Consider the following 20106-nt stretch of genomic DNA (forward strand, 5'->3'; position numbering starts at 1 on the left):
GGTATCTGTTGACAGTTTTCTCAATGACCTTGGCTGGGAAGGGGAGCAGAGAGATGGGTCGGAAGTTCTTGAGGTCTCTTGGGTCTGCCCTAGGTTTTTTGAGTAGGGTGTTGATCTCCACGTGTTTCCAGATCTCTTGGAAAGTCGCGGTCTCCAGGGAGACATTGATGACATAGCGCAGGTGGGGTGCGATGGAGCTGCTTGCTCTGTTGAAGACGTGGTGCGGGAATGGGTCTGACAGAGAGCCAGAGTGGATTGTGCGCATGGTCTTGATGGTGTCATCGATGCTCACGCTGGCCCAGGCTAGCAGGGGTTCATGGTTGATGGTGTGGGGAGGGTCAGTTGTGTTGCTGTCTGTTGGTGCTGTCTGGGTGTTGAAGTTGTCGTGGATGTCTGCTATCTTGCAGTGGAAGAAGGTGGCGAGGGAGTCGCACAGGGCTTGCGATGGCGGGATGTCGTTTGTGTTGGAGCTTGGGTTGGAGAGTTCCTTCACGATATTGGAGAGCTCCTTGCTATTGTGTGCATTGTTGTCGAGGCGGTCTTTGAAGAAGGTCCTCTTGGCCGCCCTGATGAGGTGGTTGTGAATGGCATCCTTGTGTGATGCGTGGCTGTCCGGAGTTTGCTCACTGTGCCATTTCTTCTCTCGTTTCCGGCAGGCTTGCTTGTAGGCTAGGAGTTCTTGGGTGAACCAACTGGCCCTCTTGCTGGTATCTCTGTGGGGGGGGGTTTCTTCAGCGGACGAGGGTGTTGGCACAGACCTCGATCCAGCGTCTGAGTCTGTGGGAAGCGTCCTCGGTATTGGAGCGAGGTTTGTGTGTAGTTGGTCTTCGGTGATTTTGCTCCAGCAGCGGCGGGGTATCTGTTGGGTGCGGTGGTGTGTGGTGGGCTTCTGGAAGGCAAAGTGGATGCAGTGGTGGTCAGTCCAGAGGAGTTCGGTGGTGTGGCTGTCGGAGACTTGCAGGCTTGAGGAGAAGACGGGGTCGAGCGTGTGCCGGCGGAGTGGGTGGGCGTTGTGACGAGTTGCTTCAGTCCAAGGTTGGCGAGGTTACTGATCAGGGTTGTGGAGTTGTTGTTGTTCTCAAGGTGAAAGTTCAGGTCTCCGACGAGGATGCAGTCTTTGGAGGTCAGAGCGTGCGTGCTGATCAAGTCAGCAATGGAGTCGCTGAACTGGGGGCGGGGTCCCGGGGGGCGGTAGACGAGAGTGCCTCGGAGGGTGGAGTTAGGGTCTATGTGGATCTGGAAATGCATGTGTTCGGCCATGCTGAGCACGTCGTAGGTACTATTCGAGACCCTGCTGCTGTTCTTGTGGACGATTGACGTTCCGACTCCGTTGGGGCGGTCTCTGCGGGTGATCATGTAGCCGTCTCTGATCGCTATGGCGATGTCGGGTGCGGAGGAGTCGTTAAACCACGTCTCTGTCAGGAAGGCGACGTCCAGAGATGTTGTTTGGAGCAGGTCCCAGACCGCCAGGGCAGGCTTGCGTGCGGAGCGGGTGTTCAGTAGTATGCATCAGAGGTGGTTGGGGCCTTTCTTGGCGGGTGGTACGTCGGCTCTGAGACTGCTGTAGCTGCAGTTCCGGCAGGTGAAGGGGCCGTGTGTGTGTTTTGGGGTGCCTTGAAGCAGGTGTGGCTCCGTCCGGAGTTGATAGCGTGCAGAGTGCTGGTGTCATAGTGGTGGCGGTCGTTGTGGAGGGTGCTGGGGGCAGGGGTTCTGGTGCTGGGTGCGATCCAGGCGCGGACGGGCGTGACTTAGGTATGCCTTCGGTGCGTCAACGGCACGGCTGCGCAGCGGCCGGCATATATGGGGAGGTGGGAGGGAGGAGCAGCTGGGAGGTGGGGGCAGTGAATGGGCAGCCGGAAGTCAGGGGGGCGGGCCACAGGGGGCGCAGCGTCGAGGGTGGTGAGGGACAACAGAGGTCGCAGAAGGAAAAAGGGGAAGAAAATCAAGGGACAGCAAGGGGACCAGAGGGAAGAAGGGCACAAAAAACGAGTGGAACAGAAGGCAAAAGGGGCACAAAAACAAGGGAAAAAACAAGTGGCACAGAAGGCAGACGGGCAGAAAAAACAAGTGGAACAGAAGGCAAAAGGGGTACAAAAACTAGAGAAAAACGAGTGGCACAGAAGGCAAAAGGGCACAGACATGCAGGAAAAACAAGTGGCACATAGGTAAAATACAGAACATAGAAATACAGGGGCAGATAAGAACAGAAGGCAGAATGGGCAGAGAGGCACGGGGCAGTGAAGGGTACAGAAGGAAAGACCAGGCAGAGAGAGCACAGGGACAGTGAGGGGAACAGAGGGAAGAAAAAGGGGCATGGACCACATACAGGCAGCGGGAGAAGACAGACAATAGCAGTCACAGACACAACAATGAAAATACAGGCAATACAATAAAAGCAATAAAGCAGAGGATGAACAAACCTACCTACGGCCTTCCACTGGCCACCAGGGATGAGGCTCACGTGGTAGCCTGCGGGTGGTGGAATGCCTCGAACTTCCTCAGCAGTGTCAGCTGGGGCAAGGAGACACAGGCGGTGCAGCAGAGGGGGAGCGACCTACCTGGTGGGGTCAAGGGTCGCTCTTCTCACTGCGCAGTGGCCGGCCTATATGGGCAAGTGGGAGGGAGGAGCAGCTGGGAGGCGGGAGGCGGGGACGGGCAGTGGGCAGTCAGGGAGACGGGACCACAGGGGACGCAGCGGTAGGGGCAATGAGGGACGATGATAGAACAGAAGGAAAAAGGGGCTCAAAAACGAGGGGAAAACGAGTGGCACAGAGGGCAGAAGGGCACAAAAACAAGGGAAAAATGAGTGTCACAGAGGGCAAAAGGGCAAAAGAAACGAGTGGAACAGAGGGCAGAAGGGCACAAAAAATGAGTGGGAGAGAAGGCAAAAGGGGCACAAAAATGAGGGAAAAAACGAGTGGCACAGAAGGCAGACGGGCACAAAAAATGAGTGGAACAAAGGGTAGAAGGGCACAAAAAACGATTGAACAGAAGGCAATAGGGCACAAAAACAAGGGGAAACGAGTGGCACAGAAGGCAGAAGGGCACACAAACGAGTGGAACAGAGGGCAGAAGGGCACAAAAAATGAGTGGAACAGAAGGCAAAAGGAGCACAAAAACAAGGGAAAAATGAGTGGCGCAGAAGGGCACAAAAACGAGTGGAACAGAAGGCAAAGGGTGAACAAAAAAGAGGGAAAAACGAGTGGCACAGAGGGCAGAAGGGCACAAAAAAATGAGTGGAACAGAGAGGGCAGAAGGGCACAAAAAACGAGTGAGACAGAAGGCAAAAGGGGCACAAAAACGAGGGAAAAAACAAGTGGCACAGAAGGCAGACGGGCACAAAAAACGAGTGGCACAGAAGGCAAAAGGGGCACAGAAACAAGGGAAAAATGAGTGGCACAGGGGACAGAAGGGCACAAAAAACGAGTAGAACAGAGGGTAGAAGGGCACAAAAAACGAGTTCTTTGCTAAATATATATTCTGGATGTATTGTACTTGTTATAAGCTTTTTTTCCTTTTATCTTTTGTTATTGCTTAATAAACTTAAACTTAAAAAAAAAATATCTTCAATCGTTTACTGTAGTCTGGACCGGAGGGGTTGAACTACTTTACATGAGTGGGAACAGGTGCTCAAGAGAACCAACATTCTCACAGCAGCGCCAACAACTGTCGGTTGAACAAAGCCTCAATTTATGTATTTTGAATGGGGTCCAATATGTTTTATGTATATCCCAAAATCTAGATTGGGTGAGTGCCGGAGTCATTTTGCCATGAAAGGGGAATGCAAGATTGTGTTCCATGCTGCATCCCTAAAGTTAGCACTAGGTGCTGATGAAATAGATGGAAGCCATTTCTTTTTCAGGTGTTTAAGTAACTGTTTTTCTAGAAGGTTCTTGTAATTTATGTAGGCGTGACACTGAGTGGCCCAACTTCCTAAAGTTACCCAGTAGCTTTGAGAGGTCAGGGTGGTGTAGGTCTTGACAGTTTCCTGACAGTGCTCTTAAGTCTCAAAAAACTATAACCTTCTATGAATGGAAGGTCGTATTGTGCAGTCAGGGCGTAAAAGGGATTGGGTTTCAGGACCGTGCCCAGATGAACAATGGTGTTTATGCCCTTCTTTGCCCACGATTCCCAGAACACTGTACTCCCTTTCAATTTTATCTTGTGATTGTGTCATGAGGCCAAATTTGAGTCAGATAGGCATCTATTCAAAGGCTTGTCTATTCATAGCAGAGTGGATATTATATTTAAAAGAATGGGTTAAGAATGAGTCTGGGGTAATTTCGCCATACCCCGAATGGAAAGGGTACAGCTGAAACGTTATGGGTGAACTAACCAAGGTTCAATCTGAAACCATGGGGGGGACGTGGTCATCAGCATCTCTGAACCACCATGAACCCCGAGTGCTGAGAAGACCTGTTGTTGAGTTTTAAGTATTTTTAAAGAGGAGAGCACGAAAAGAGAAATATCATGTTGTGTTGCCTTGACTTAGTCAGTTGTATCAGTCAGGTCCGCTGCACGAGAAAGATCATTAAACCATGAGAGAAGCTCACATTCCTGGCTTGGGCCCAGAGTTTGCCCTTGGTAACCTGAAAAGATCTGTAGCCCGTCTCCTGCTATCTTTTAGGCGGCTCTCTCCGAAAAAAACATGGCAGAGAGGAAAGCGAGAACTTGTGGCGCAGCTGTTTCCTGCTTCCGTCAGAAAGTGATTTAACATTTCGTGTAACCTCGAAAAATCCCCAGCCCTCTGATCTTTTCAGATGAAATACCACCCTGTCTGCAGTGCTGCTGTAAAATCGCTTGTTACTGGGAAAAATAATCATAGCAAATTATCACCTTCTATACATGCACGGCCCTCACAAATCACTCTCCTCTGCCTGTATTTGCCCTCAGTAATAATGTTTTAACCTTCCATTCCATCCAGAATTGCGGCCAAAGCTCATGGAGATTAAAAATGAAATATGGGCAGTGCAGGGAGGCCAAGAGTGTGGTTTTCAGTGCTCAGCTCGGTCTCACACGCAGGAATAGGAATTAGGCAACTGCTGTTACAATCAGGAAACGCATGATTGTTCTGAGTGGAAAGAGTCGACATTTTAATACTGAGCTAAAAATATGAATCATCATATTTCACGGTTTTAGCGCTTTTTCCTGCAGTTCGGAATATGACGAAGCCTCTGTCCTCCAAATAGCACCAGTACTAGTCACTAAAACGCACGTTAAAGACGGTGGAAAATAATTTGGTAGCCCAAATAGCTCAGGCTATCCCAGCGATTCTGCTGGACACGTTAATTACGTCCCTTCCTTTAAAACTTGAATACCAAATGAACCAATTGAATTGATACCGCTTTGTATTTACTCAGCAAATCAGATTACCTGATTCCGAATGGCCGTCAGCCTAAAAGTACTGTCAATACTTTTTTCTCCACCAGGGACTATAGTCATGCATCCAGCCTTATCCAATGTGGGCATTAGTAGCAGGGGCGACTGCAATGCTCTGAGGAGCCTGGGAGGGAAGTCCTCTGCACACAGGGCACGTGACCCCAGCATTGTGAATATGCGTCATCATAATTTATTTATTTATTTAATTATTTATTTATGCATTTTTATATAGCGCGGACTTTACCCGAAGGCGTCAGAGCGCTTCACATTAGGAACAGAAATGAAACATAATGAGAAACATTACAAAAGAGCAGATTACTAAAACATACGTTACTTACATAAGGTAATAGTGACAATTGTGAGCAAACAAAAAAACATGAGGTAGTAAAAATTGTGAGCAACCAAAAATACATGAGGTAATAAAGGTAATAATGACAATTGTGAGCAAACAAAATACTTGAGGTAGTAAAAAGTGTGAGCAACCAAAAATACATGAGGTAGTAAAGGTAATAGTGACAATTGTGAGCAAACAAAATACTTGAGGTAGTAAAAATTGTGAACAACCAAAAATACATGAGGTAGTCAAAAGTGCACAAGAGGAAAAGTGACAAGTGTGCAGTTATAATAGAAAACAGAGTATAATTTGAGGTATAATACTGCAATAAGTGCTGGCACAAGAACAGGCGTTACGTAGGCAAGGTGGCACGTGTGCAAGTATCAAAGGTAAAAACATGTGAGAGGTAGCAACCGTGTGTTACATGGGCAAAGTGTTGTGTGCATGTTACAAAAGGGCACCAAACACAAGTACATGGAGAATACTGCAAAAAGGCAGACACTCCCACCACAGGAAAACACTGGGAAGGCACTTCCATGGTCATGGAAAGTAGAAAATATCAGTAGTGGGGAGTCTTCCTCCAAATAGCAAGAGGACGTGAATTACTTTTGGAGGTGTCTCTGGAGGAGGAGGAGGATAATTTGTAGGCACAGGGACGATATGTAGTTCGATATTATACATGGTAATACGGAGGAACATGTGCAGTTTCAGGTAAGCAGCCCTAAGTATAAGGGTATCACCCTAAACCAGTAATGCACAGCATTAAGTTAACCGATCACTGGTTTGCACTTTTCCAAGAAAAAACTGTCTTTGATACCTTTATAATCTTAGCTCTCCACGTCAATTTGCTTATAATCACAAAATGTATTTGCACTAGTAATTTTTGCTTCAACACAGACAAGCTAGCTACGATAACACCTAGAGCACAACAGTGGCGGTACTGTTATTCCAATTACCTTTCAGAACAAAGCTGACCTCCGAGGCTTCGAAACACATCTGGAAACTTTTTTTTATCTTACTTATCTTTTTATTGGCATTGGCGTTGGCGTTAGCCTGCTTGTAGGGAGGTCGGGCATCACATATATAAATACAACATGCCAGAAATATAAACACCCACGACACATGTAGGATTCTAACGTATGTGCAAGAAGGTAATATAGCACTCGTGGAAAGAGTTTTTATGTTAGGGCATGGTTAAATGTATGGGATTGGTTAGTGGAACTATTTAGTTTGTGGCAGAAAGTAGAGAAATACTCAGGACACGCACACGAAGCCATACTTTTATCATAAAGATTCTTCTGAAAATAAATCTTTTGTTTTGACAATTTTCTTGCAAAGACACTTTTTTTGTGGAAACCTAGGGGCATATTACCAACAACTAGCGATAATTTTTGTCTCTAACTTGTTTAGAGACAAAAATTATCGCCGCACATTGGCGATTTTTATCGCAGATAAACCTTGCTATTAAAAAGGTTTATCGCAAATGCGATAAAAAACGGCCGAAATGCATGAATATCGCTGAAAAGTCAGCGATATTCATGCATTATCGAGCAAATGCTCTTAGCCATGTTATCCACCTCCCATTGGATAACATGGCTAAGAACTGCTCAGGGCAGGTGTTAGCTTTTGGAGATATTCCCGCTTAGCGCGAATATCTCCAAAAGTTGGTAATAGGAGATAGCGATGTTAGCGACTGTTTTCAGTCTCTAACATCTTGGCACGCCCACTTTGCATCTCATTAGTGATAAATATCACTGACATGCAAAGTGGGGCCCAAGATGGTCGCTATCTCCTACTAGCTGTCGCTAACTGGTGTTAGCGACAGCTTGGTAATAGGGAGATAATTTTATCTCAGCTTTCTTGGCTTTTAAAGCCAAAAAAGCGGAGATAAACCCCCTTGATAATATGCCCCTATATTCCTTAAGCACAATTAGTAGCATAAACTTCACAAACTGGGCAAAGTACAAAGTGTGGCAATATTGCACCACTTCAACGGTGACAATTAAAGACTTTCTCATTATTACTCATGATGTGTTTAAGAGAAGACGGGAGAAGACCAGTGTAATGGTATATAAAGCTAAATATCCCTTGATCACATTTTGCCTCACTTAATATTTCCTGTATTGAAAACCAGACTGTTAGAAATGGGGTTTATGGTTGGCAGGGTATGCCCCTAAACCAGGAAGAACCGACCATTCTAGTAAGGGTAAGGCCGTTACACACCCAAGATAACCCCTGCTCAGCCCCCTCGTAGCTTGGCACGAGCAATCAGGCTTATCCCAGATGCAACTTGTAAAGCGTTTGAGCAACACACACACACATCAGTGACACAACAAATACACCATGAAAGAAACTCTACACAGTAGTATATATAAAGATCTCATATACTACATATAACACAAAGACCACTATCACATACACCATGAATCACTTTGCCAATTAGGCAATTGTCATAAATGTGTAAATGTATGTAAATGTATAGGCATTTATATAGCGCACTACTTACCCGTAGGGTCCCAAGGCGCTTCGACCGCTGCGAAACCCTTCCTGGCTTCCCTGAGAGATGGTCCCTTAATGGGTATCTCCAGGGTGAGACCAGGCATCCCCGGCGGTCTGGTGGGGCCGTTAGTGAAGATGAGGCAAGCTAATGCCCAGAGTTGCCGAGTGTGATCGCTGATCAGAGTGGGCACCGAGGCGAGAGAATTATCGAGTCCGCTGACCCTGGTCCAGAAACCTGCCGCGCCGGGAATCGAACCCTGGTCCCGGGCCGTCCTCTGCTCTCGGGTCTGCCGCCTCTAACCAGTGAGCCACACTACTTCAGGCAGGCAGCTCTGGGATCCTTTGATGAGGAGTTGGTGACCCTGGATGGTGCTACTCATCACCAGGTTGCTTGTTGCATTCTCCCTATCTGGGAGAGGCCAGCTGGTGGACAACACCAGCGCCTCTCATCAAGGCAAGTGGAATCGTCACTGACTGCATAACAGTACAGGTAGTGCCATAAAGTAATTTCTTATAGGTTGCACGTCACCACAATGTCATCACTGCACACACAATATGTAGCTCCTGAAATGATACTCTTCAGTGTAAAGATTAAGCCAACATATACTAGCACATGAGGGCAAGAAAAGCAGAAGTTATGAATGGGAACACATGAAATATTCTGCTTACCAATCAAGTCCAAAACAGTATACATTGCCCATCAGGGCATGAGATGGGCTATATGTCACCAAATATCACTAGTCATACATTGGTTGCACAATATAACCCTAAGGGCATAGGAGACAGTGTATCTGTCCTACTACTACATGCTTTGTTTAATTCATGGATTTCCTGCAGGGTACTGGTGCCTCCACGCTCCATTTAGCTTATTACGGTAATTTGTTGTAGTGAAGAAAAAAGAGCACGGGGCATCCGCTGAAGCGTTCTCGCCATCGAAGACCCAAGATCCTGTGCCCACAAAACACATAGGCACCTCCCCCCATCGACGTTTCCCAACAGGAGAAGTGGGAAACATCAATTGCAGGGCCAATGCAGGGATACCACACAAAGAAATCGATGCCGCAACCCATGAACACGCGGTGTGGCAACCGTTGTCAGGCTATGCAGGCCCCTGAGTGTACCTTCCGCACCTAGGCGAGCTGGGAAAGGCCGGTGCACAACGCTGCTCCTCCTCCGGGGAGTGGGTCAGTAGCGTCATCCCAGTGGTGATCCCTAGTTGCTACTGCAACCCTCTGGAGCGGCAGCAAGGCTTTCCTGATGATGGAGCCCCACTGAGGGATTCTCGACAGGCAGCTCTGGGATCCTTTGATGAGGAGTTGGTGACCCTGGATGGTGCTACTCATCACCAGGTTGCTTGTTGCAGTCTCCCTATCTGGGAGAGGCCAGCTGGTGGACAACACCAGCGCCTCTCATCAAGGCAAGTGGAATCGTCACTGACTGCAGTACATGAGGGTCGCAACCAGTGCTTGTCACTTGCTGAGCACTGAGAGCCAGGCTCACATAACAGTGCTTCACCATGCACTGGTTCAAACACTACCTCATTCGTAGTGACATCAACACAACATTCCACCTACGCTAAAAGTGATATAAACTCCAAGAAAGGTGCTCACGACCTGTTTCTTAGATCAAAATCTAAACCCAAGTGGAGCTCTTTCCTTTACAATAAAAGGGTGAAGAACAGATCAGTCCATCTCCTGCCCCAGACAGGAGCTGCAACTGCAACCCAACCCACCCCTCACACAGCAGAGGCAGCGCTCCTTACACAGCTCTTCAGCTCTCCTTCTGGGCAGGTTTCCTTTGGGATCCAGCAAAGATCTGGTGAAGTATTTTATCTCCATGAGACTTCCAACAGGAGAAAAGCACACAGAAGCAATTGGAGACCTTCTCAAGCAGGATGCCACAGCAGAGTCAGTTCATTTCCTCTGATAGAAGCAGCAACTGCATGCCAACCCACCCCTCACACAGAAAAAGGCAGCACCCCACACACAGCTCTTCAACTCTTCTACTTGGCAGGGTCATCTTGTTACCAGAAGTAATCCTGGGGTTTAAGATCGTGTTCTTATACCCCATTTATGTATTGTTTTTTTGCTTAAGAGTCTCTGAGCTCAGTACAAACCAGTTCTGTCCTGCCTGGTCCAGCTTGGTCACAGGGGTGGAGACAGCATTGTGTAAAGGAGACCCAGCCTATTCAGGTGCCAATAAAACTCTCCCCACCACTCTAAATGCAGACAAGGTCTGTTCAGCCTGGCAATGAATCACCCAGGCAAGGCAGGACACACCTCAACCCCCCTTGTGACTGTCTAGAGTGAATGCGCACCCCCAGCGACTCCAAAACCAGATTGTGACTACGCAAAGAGGCAGAGACACACAGAATGGTAGAGAAAGAAAATGCCCACTTTCTAAAAGTAGCATTTTCAAACACACAATTTAAAAACCACCATTAGTAAATGTGTGGAATTAAATTTTGAGGTCAGAGAGCCTAAACTCAATTCCTCCAACTTATCCAAATGGCAAGTTACACTTGTAAGATGTTGAAATGCAACTCCCATGTGAACCTATGGGACAGACAGCCTTTCAATAGTGAAAAACAAAATGCTCATTATTTAACTATAAGGACAGGTAACACACACCAGCACATGCCCTACCTTTCACCTACACTGCACCTTGCCCATGGGGGTATCGTGAGCCTACCTGAAGGGTGCCTTACATTTAGGAAAAGGGAAGGTTAGGGCCTGGCAAGTTGATGCACTTGCCAGGTCAACATGGCAGTTAACAACTGCATGCACATACACCTGGCAGGTCTGAGACACATTTACAGGGCTACTCATATGGGTTGCACAATCAGGGCTGCACGCCCACTAGTAGCATTTGATTTACAGGCACTAACACTCAGAGCACTTTACTAGGGACTTACCAGTAAATCAAAAATGCCATTCAAGGATAACCAATCATAATCACAATTTACACAGAAAGCATATGAACTTTAGCAGTAATCAGCAGTGGTAAAGTGCCCAGAGTCCTAACGCCAACAAAAACAAAAACATGGTCAGAAAAATAGAAGACAAAAGGCAAAGCGTTTGGAAATAAACCTGCAAAAAACGATCAGTCTAAAAGAGATATCTTCCCTTTCATTGCTATTTCTACCGTGAGTTCTGCTCCACCAGGTAAACTCTCTTTTTGATGAGACTTGTTATGTCATCAGGCCGAAGCGAAATTCTGCCTGCCAACTACCAATCGAAAATACTTTTCGTAAAAGTATTTGAGATGAGAAAATCTGTAAGCTGCCCTTGGATACCTATATGACTATGAATAAAGTAATCAAGTTTCAAACTCTATATGGAGATTGAAGTTATGCTAAGAAAGAATATCTTTGATCTTCTCCCAAACTTCATTTCATTGTTTTGTGGCTTTATCCTATCATGTATGGATGTTTTTATATATCTAAGTATTTAGTATTTATTATAGAGTGACCTAGCCAAAAGGCAGAGGAAGGCTGTATGGTTCAATGACAATCATAAAGCCAATGAGTGATTGGGGAGGTAGGTGGTTTGTGATGTAGTGTTCTTTAAACAGGTGTTTTATTAAACTCTTTTCTAAATTTGAGCAATGTTGGGGGAGCCCTGATGAATAAGGGGAGGCTGTTCTAGATTCTAGGTGCATAGATGCAAAAGGGAGACCTAGCCAAAAGGCAGAGGAAGGCTGTATTGTGTCAATGACAATCATAAAGCCAATGGGTGATCGGGGAGGTAGGTGGTTTGTGATGTACTGTTCTTTAAACAGGTGTGTTATTAAACTATTTTCTAAATTGGAGCACTTTTGGGGGAGTCCCAATAAATAAGGGGAGGCTGTTCTAAATTCTAGGTGCATAGATGCAAAAGGCCTGCAGCATTTTGTTTTTTACACTTCTTAGCCTACAGTCTGATTGTGCCTTGACTATGGGTGTGCTGAGAACCACCACAGATGGAAGCCTGTCTACAAATACGCAGGGATGGTGATTTTGTCTGCTTTGTAAATGATGCAACTGGTTTCGAACATTGTGCGGGCCAGCACGCGAAGCCAATGTTGTTCCTAAGGATAAGGGTGGTGTGATCATCTTTCTCCAGGCGCTGGATGAGATGTGATGAGGCATGTGAGATGCCATTAAGGGATGCCAATATGGAGTCTTGGAAATCATAGAGGAAGGGTTACCTCTATCAAGATGTAAGAGTATGAGGGTGTTAACAGGTGTTCTGTAATGCTTTCGGGAAGAAACTGTTTAACTTGCTTTCAAAGAAAAAGCTGGTATCAAGCTGTCTTTGTTTTTTTAGTTTAGTTTATTTTCATTTTTACAAAGTGTCTCTTGAGGGTTTAGTTGGTTTCCTGTGTGAATCTGAGTGACTTGGCCTCCAGTGAAAGTTGGAATTACCAGCCATCAAGGTTTATGTAATTGAGCCAGGTTTCTATTGTTTCTAGTTTGTTCTTCTTGAAAAATAACATGAATTTTGTCATGGTTGGTTTGAGCTTCAGGTAGGCTCAGGTAGGTATCCAGGCGTGGGTATGTGAATACAGATTTTAAAGCATTGGCTGGCATAAACAGAGGAAACTTTCAAGTAGAGCTGTAATTGGCAGGCTAGTGAATCTTGATTTTGCTGTCTGTGAACATATCACCAAGGAACTATATATAGAGGGGAGCAGTAGTAAACCCTGGGGGACTGCTCTGTTGATAGGGGTATTTGGAGACCTGGAGATGCCTATGTTAATAAACGGGTGTTGACTGGAAAGAAAGGAGGAAACCCAGGAAATGACACTGCAGGTGAATCCCATTTGAAATGTACGATGATGAGATAGACGTCCAGTACTAACGGGAGGCAGGGGGTCATCATCACCAATGGTAAGGAGAACATTGTTTAAGATGTCTAAAGGAGAGGTTTCTGTGCTGCAGCATGATCTGAAGCAAGACTAGTAGTGGTACAAGAGATGGTAACATTAATGTGATAATAGAGTGAAACATTGATTGCTTTTCATTGATCTTGACAATGAATGGTAGGTGAGTGATAGGTTGGGATTTGGTAAGATCAATAGGGACAAGTATAGGTTTCTTTAAGATTGAAGTGTCTAGCCTGTCTTGAAATGTTCAGGGTAGCTGCCTTGATGTGAATCATTAGTAACCTTGGGCATAATTCGCGTAGTAGCGCTACCGTAGCTACGCAAAGTGCATTTCGCACTACGCGAGCTACGCGTAGCTGCGCAAACTGCATAGTGCAATGTGCAAAATGCTGTTTACACTGATTGCACAGTGTCGAATGCTTGTCCGCACTGTGCAATAAGTGCAAACCGCATCTTGCACTGTGCAAGCGGTCGTTTTCTGCTGCTCAAGTAGATTTCCACTCGAGCGGCAGCTTTCTCAACGCGGACTGGTAGTTTCTCATCGCGAGCAGTCACGAGCATACGCGATCACTCAAAATGAGAAACCTGACCTCCCCGCTTTGAGAATCTCGCCAGGAGGTTTCTTTTGCTCGCTCGTGGTCACCAACTTGACGTTGAGGACTGCGAGCAAGCAAAAAAGTACTGCTATTCTATGCCTGTGTGCACTGTGCTATGTGCAATTCGTGTAGTGCGTAGTAGCGCATACTTCGCAAACTATGCAAGCGTAGCATAGTACTTCACCCAGGGTTAGTCATTAGCCTCCTGACAATGCCAACAATCCGACGAAGCCCTTTGTACCATCTACAGAGTTAATAGTTCACACTGTAATGACTAGTCATTGGTAGTGATGGAGCAGGGTTTCCCAAAAATGAAACCTGCTTGAATCTATATCCACATAATACGTACTTACATTAAGTAGATGTAGTAAAACTAATGCACACCAACATAAACACAAGGGAACTGCTTTGCGCATGCCTGAACTAACATGTAATTACATCATATTGTAATAACCTTTGTGCTTTGGAAGAAAATAAAGAAGTTGCACGAATAGGCCGCAAGTGCATTAGTATTTGCACGTAGCATCCTGATTTGAAGAAATGATTAATGCTGCTTTTGCACTAAGCGTATGCTGGGTAACAATAATGGGGAATATTGAACGTTGGGTGGTAAACAGTGAAGGTTTCATTATCATATAATTAATAAATGTTACATTTTCATCTACTTTAGTGTACTGGATGGAGCCTCCATTTTCAGAAATTTGTCAGAGGTGGGAGGACGGACGTTCCAATGAGTGATTCTATTCTGTAACGAGGAAAGTAAAACTGGCTGTGCAACATAGATGACATGAAAGATTGAAGGCGAGTGTGACAGTTGTCTGCCAACTAATGTACCCGAGCGTTGGACCGGAGATGTTCTCTGCAAAAAACTTTAATTCATGAATGACGAATGTAAAATTTGTAACTTACGTGGGGAACGTGTGAATAAAATTGAAATTCAGACCATGGGAGCTGTCTTCCACAATAAAGGTAGCGACAACACCACCTCTCCAGCTAACCTGACAGGAGAGAAGAGGGGAGATGCGTCGCTGTCTGTTGGTTTGCATAGAGGCCTAGCTGATCCTGACCTGTCCCTGTCTCATACCCTTTGCTTCCCTGATTCCATATTGGGGATCCCCCATTATCTCCTCGGTCCAGGGGGTGGTTCTTTCCTACAGACCAATAGGTTGGTATTTAGCCTATATCACTTTTGGAATATAAGAAATAATGTATGATGTCTGTGAATCTTTTGTCTCCCACCTATCCACTCCGTCAATAATATATTGATATGCAATATTTTAGATGAACCTATTGTCTCTTCATCTATCCCTCGATTAGGTATATTATGTTTGGCATAACTATTTGCTAAAACTTTTGTCTCTTACCCTATCCACTCCTTTATTGCATAATGTCATTACATAATGATTCTGTATATTGTTTTATAATTTCTCCTTTGATGTGATTCAATGTTTGAAATTGTGACGTGATGCAACTGGGCATTGACCTATAAAATTGAGATCAAATTAATTTATTAACCTTTATCAAGAGTCTGTAATTAATTGACTAAATAGTTGGAAACTTTCATTATCATTACCATCAACTATTCAACTAGTTGGTCCATCGACCAAATAGAAGAAGAGTTGATATCAAGATTAGTTATTTAATGGATGTTCCAGTAGGATCTATAAAAGGAAATATTTGATGAAACAAATAAATTGACCCCAGCGCATCAGGGATACTGGATGAATGTGAATGGGCCTCTGTAGTGATGTTGTTGAGTATCGATCGCTGATCAATTATTGGTATTGGCGCTGGATCAGTTTCTTGGTAGCAGAGGACGGTTCATTTATTGATTAGTTTGGTAATGATTCTTGATTACATGTTCTTAACACGAAAAGTTAGTGTCATTTTCTATGTTGTCTAGAAGTACAGGTACGGAGATACCTGAGGAATCCTGGGAAGAATCTGCTGAAAGTAGGCAGCAGAAGAGTGTGGTAAAGAAATCACACTGCAGAACTACTTTGTCTGTTAAAATAATACCTAAAAGCTTTGGCGGGCTGTAGCCTTATTTCCTGGAGAATAGCAAGACTCCTTTTCACACCAAAAAGTCCCCTTGGGAAATCTTGGTTTTATCCCTGGAGGAGTAATAGGTCCACCTGGAGCTAGTCTAGGGTAAGAATAGCGCTGGTCGTTATTAAGACTCAGAGGAAGAAAATCTTTGGAAGAGTGAAAACTATCTCTTTATTTAGTGGAACAGACAAAGTAGCATTGTTTTATGTTATTACTATTAGAATTTTGACTAAAGAAAACGCAAAAAATATTGCTGTAACTTTTAGTAAAGGGAGGGTCAGTAGAAGGAGTAATACTGACGTCAGAAAAAGCAGCCCTGACATTGGTCAGGCAGCGGGTGTGTCCTGCATTGTGATTGGTTGGTTGGTGTGAGCCGTGTTAGTATTGGTTGAAACGTTGATTACGTAGCAGTGCTCTGATTGGGTGGTTGGTGTGAGACGCACTCGGGTAGGATGAAAGTTAACCAATAAATAAGTAGAATTATGGGAAGGTTGTTTTTGCTTGTTCAGGAAAAGACCCATTAGTGGAGGAAGCTGGAAAATTAGGGTTATGCTGAAAAGAAAGAATTTTTTCAAGAAAGACAAACCAATTGTCACTAGAGATGGAATTCCGATTCCGTCTCCAAAAAAGCCTGCATCTTTTATGATGTTGGAAGGAGGATATCACATGTGTATGTGATTAGAAAATTGGATTGAGTATACGAAAGGTGATGGTGTTTTTGCTTTTCTGCAACATGGTACATTCAATGTGAGGATATTGCAGAATTTGAGAAATTGAACTAATTCAGTACGAAACATTGGAAGAATGGGAAGTGGATGCATTCGAAGAGAGAAATATACGGGATGTTACGGAAGATACAGGAGCTGGAGGCATGGTTATCCTTTTGAGAGTAGGGAACAAAAGCTGAAAAGATGGAGGAAAGCTGTGGTAACTGAAGGATTATACCCAGTTTTAACGGTTGATGAGAAGACTGGAAGTAAATGTAAGGAGAAAAGAAACCCTTTAGAGACTCCAAGTATAAGAGGTGATATGAATGATTCTGATGATGATAAATTGATAGAGGTCATCATGAACAAAAGACCTCTGCTATATGAAGAGAATTTAGGGGTGGTGACTCCAAGTGCCCCACAAATGGGAATTCCGCTGACACCGCAAGTTTCAGTTACAGGGAAAGTAATGAATGAAAATGAAGCAAATTTGTTGAATAAGGCTAGTCTTGAACAGGTCCAGCAATTGAATCAGTTGAGTTTGAAGCATTGGCGGTACTGGTTACAATTGGTCCTGTAGTTCCGTTATACGGAGATAGACAGAATGTATCTAAAGTGCACACATTAGCCATGACCGGAAGTAGCATCAGGAGTGTTACGAATGAGGATGGACAGACTAATGCGAATAATACACTGCTAGATCTTACGGTTAGTGAGTTGATAACTGAGAACCCTCAGAGAAATATCCAATTAGAGCCAAGAAGAATAGGGCCAAATGTCACTCCAATAGCAGAAAGTTCAGCAGGTCTCTCACCAGAAGAATTAAATAATTGAATAAAAGAAATGACGAAGCCAAAACCTCAACCACAGAGTATAAATGTGAGTTCGTTGAAAGTTTATTTGGAAGAAATGATTATTGGAATGATAAATCCAGACAGATTAAGGACCTATTGTGATGAAGAATTGTTGTTTTTGTGTAAGAGTATCACTTGAAGGGCCAAGAATCTACATGAGAAAATATTGGAAGCTGCTAGTGAGTATGGGGTTAATATAGAGAAATCGAAAGTATTGTAGAAATCGTACAGATTGGCTTTTAATGACAAAAATTTAGAAAGTTTGAATGTGTCTGGAAAAAGGTTGCAGATACAAGAATTCATGAATGTCTTGAAGAAATGGGGAGATGTAGATTATTGGAAAGTTAGATGGATGAAAAAGAAAGAAGATGCAGCTAGTAAAGGAGCATCCATGTTTCCCATGAAAGAAACAGAATAGGTTGAAAGGGCATGTCTGATGAGAGAAGTACCATGTGGTGGATATGTTCATGTATCTAGGACAAGATAGGATATATTGTCTTTCACAACGGATTTTTCTAGGTTAAGAGAAAAACCGTTGAATTGTGCAAGCAGGTAGATGGGTTTGTAAAAGTATCAAAAGTTTTGTTAAAGGATTTAGATGGTTTGTTTGGTATTGTTGCTCCAGCTGATTTTTGGACAGGATGTAACATTACTGTTGCTTGGCCAAAAGAGGAATACCCTACGGATACTAAAACAGGTGCACCATCGGAAGAAGTAATGAAAAAGTGTGATCAGGTAATCATGTACTTAAAGGGAAACATCTCTCAAAAAGAAACAAATTGGGTTAGAAGTGACAGAACTACCCTGGAACCAAAGGAGTAAGTACATGCCTACTATGAAAGGTTGTTACAGGTATTTAGACAGTATAGTGGTTTTGAAAATATTGGAGATGAAGACATGGGACATTTGTGTATTGTTTTGTGTTCGGATTGAGGCCTGAGATTAGCAACCTGATACAGCTGCATTTCATTTACTGGCAGAGCAAGACAGTGGATGAAATCTTATGGTATGCAAAGTATTGCAGTGGCAAAATTGATAGCAAACATAAAAAGTTAAAGGAAAAAATGATGTGGGTGCAAGTAAAGGTTGCAGAGCAACAAGAAAACATTAATGATCAAACAAGTGGTCGGAAGAATGGTCAGAGTCAGAATGGACAGAATTACAGTGGAGGTAAAGGGAAGGGAAAAATGAGTAAAGATTAAGCTATGAAGAAATGTCCTTGTCATGTGTGCGGAAAGTTTGGACATTGGAGGAATGAGTGTAGATCTGCTAAAAAGAATAACGGGGGAAATCAAATTTTAATTCCACAGATGCAGAATGAGGTGGGTGTAAATCAACAACAGCAGCAGATAGTTACTCAACAGTTACAGATGCCACAATCTCCCATGCCAAATGATGTAAATGCTCAAGTGCAGAGGTACAATATGAACACTGAATATCTCGGCGGAGACCCGCTTGGTAAGAATCAAGGTGTTATTCCACAGTATTGGATGCAATGTAATGGTACTGATTCAGATTCACCTCAATAACGGTACCAGAGGTGGGAAGAAGAGTGCGTACTTGTAGCATTTGATACTGTAAAGGATGATAACCAGGTATAGATTCAGGCGCACAATTAGATGTGAAGGCAAAGTAATGTGAAATGTAATAAACAAGTGTTCCAAGGGAGAGGAATAGGTTACCACTCTATCCCACAGAACCCAAAATAAATTCTGAGTATAACAATATTTGCAACGAGGTTCTCCCTGAGCTCTACAATAATATTAATTTTACATGCATACACTCAAGTAATTCAAGGATAATGTATAAGTGCGGAAGTAATCCTGATAGGCTTTTCCTCTAATACAAAATTGCAAAGGTCATGAAAATAAATTGTCAATTGTAGAACACAAAATCCAAATATCCAGCTTGAGGAGTAAATCCAAAGTATTTTAATAGTTGTCCTCCAAACTACTTCTTTGGCAGACAACACGTGTTTCGTCATATGTTATATACATGCATCAATGACTTCATCAGGGCTCTAATGAAATTTTATCATATCCTTCAATAATAGATATAATCAATTCAAATCCGAGTATCATATAGTATACTCTGTATTACATCACCATCCTCATTCAAAGACGGAAGGGCTCAATATATATATCTTGCACCTCGAAGTATGTAGAGCTCAATGTCTCATGCGTTTCATGAAATCGGCTCGCCCCACTGGTCGAGTCCCCGGTATTTTTACTCATAAAAGTAAAGATTCTGCATAAATAGAGGCTGCTCAGTCACGCCTTGCGATAACACAAGTACATGTATCTGTCTCGAAGCACGCCATATTCCGCGATCTTGAACATGGAGCATCTCAGTCAGGTCCATTTGTTGATGGAAAGGTGGAAGGTAATGATATTACATTCCTAGTGGACACTGGTGCTACCCGTTCTACTGTGAGAGCAGCAGACATTCCGAACCTACCCCTCTCGGGAGAAACTATCCAAGTTGTAGGAGTTTTGAATAAGCTTTTAAGAACGTCAGTCACAAACCCAATAGAAGTTCATATTGGAAACTTCAAAGACATGCATCCGTTTGTGGTGTGTGACTCAAGCCCAGTAAATCTCTTGGGAAGCGATTTGCTGTGCAAAATGAACTGCACCATCTATTGTACACCAGATGGTATTGCATTTCAGACCCAGGATAAGGATGTAGAATTCAAGAGGATGCTAGCAAAGCAAGGGACAGAAGTGAATGAGTTGTTTTTACTTCTCACAGAAGAGAATTTTCCTGAAGAATTAAAGACTGCTGTGAATCAAGATGTGTGGGACTTTACAGGAAAATAAATT

The sequence above is a fragment of the Lissotriton vulgaris genome, chromosome 7, assembly GCF_964263255.1.
Source record: "Lissotriton vulgaris chromosome 7, aLisVul1.2, whole genome shotgun sequence".
Lineage (NCBI taxonomy): Eukaryota > Metazoa > Chordata > Amphibia > Caudata > Salamandridae > Lissotriton > Lissotriton vulgaris.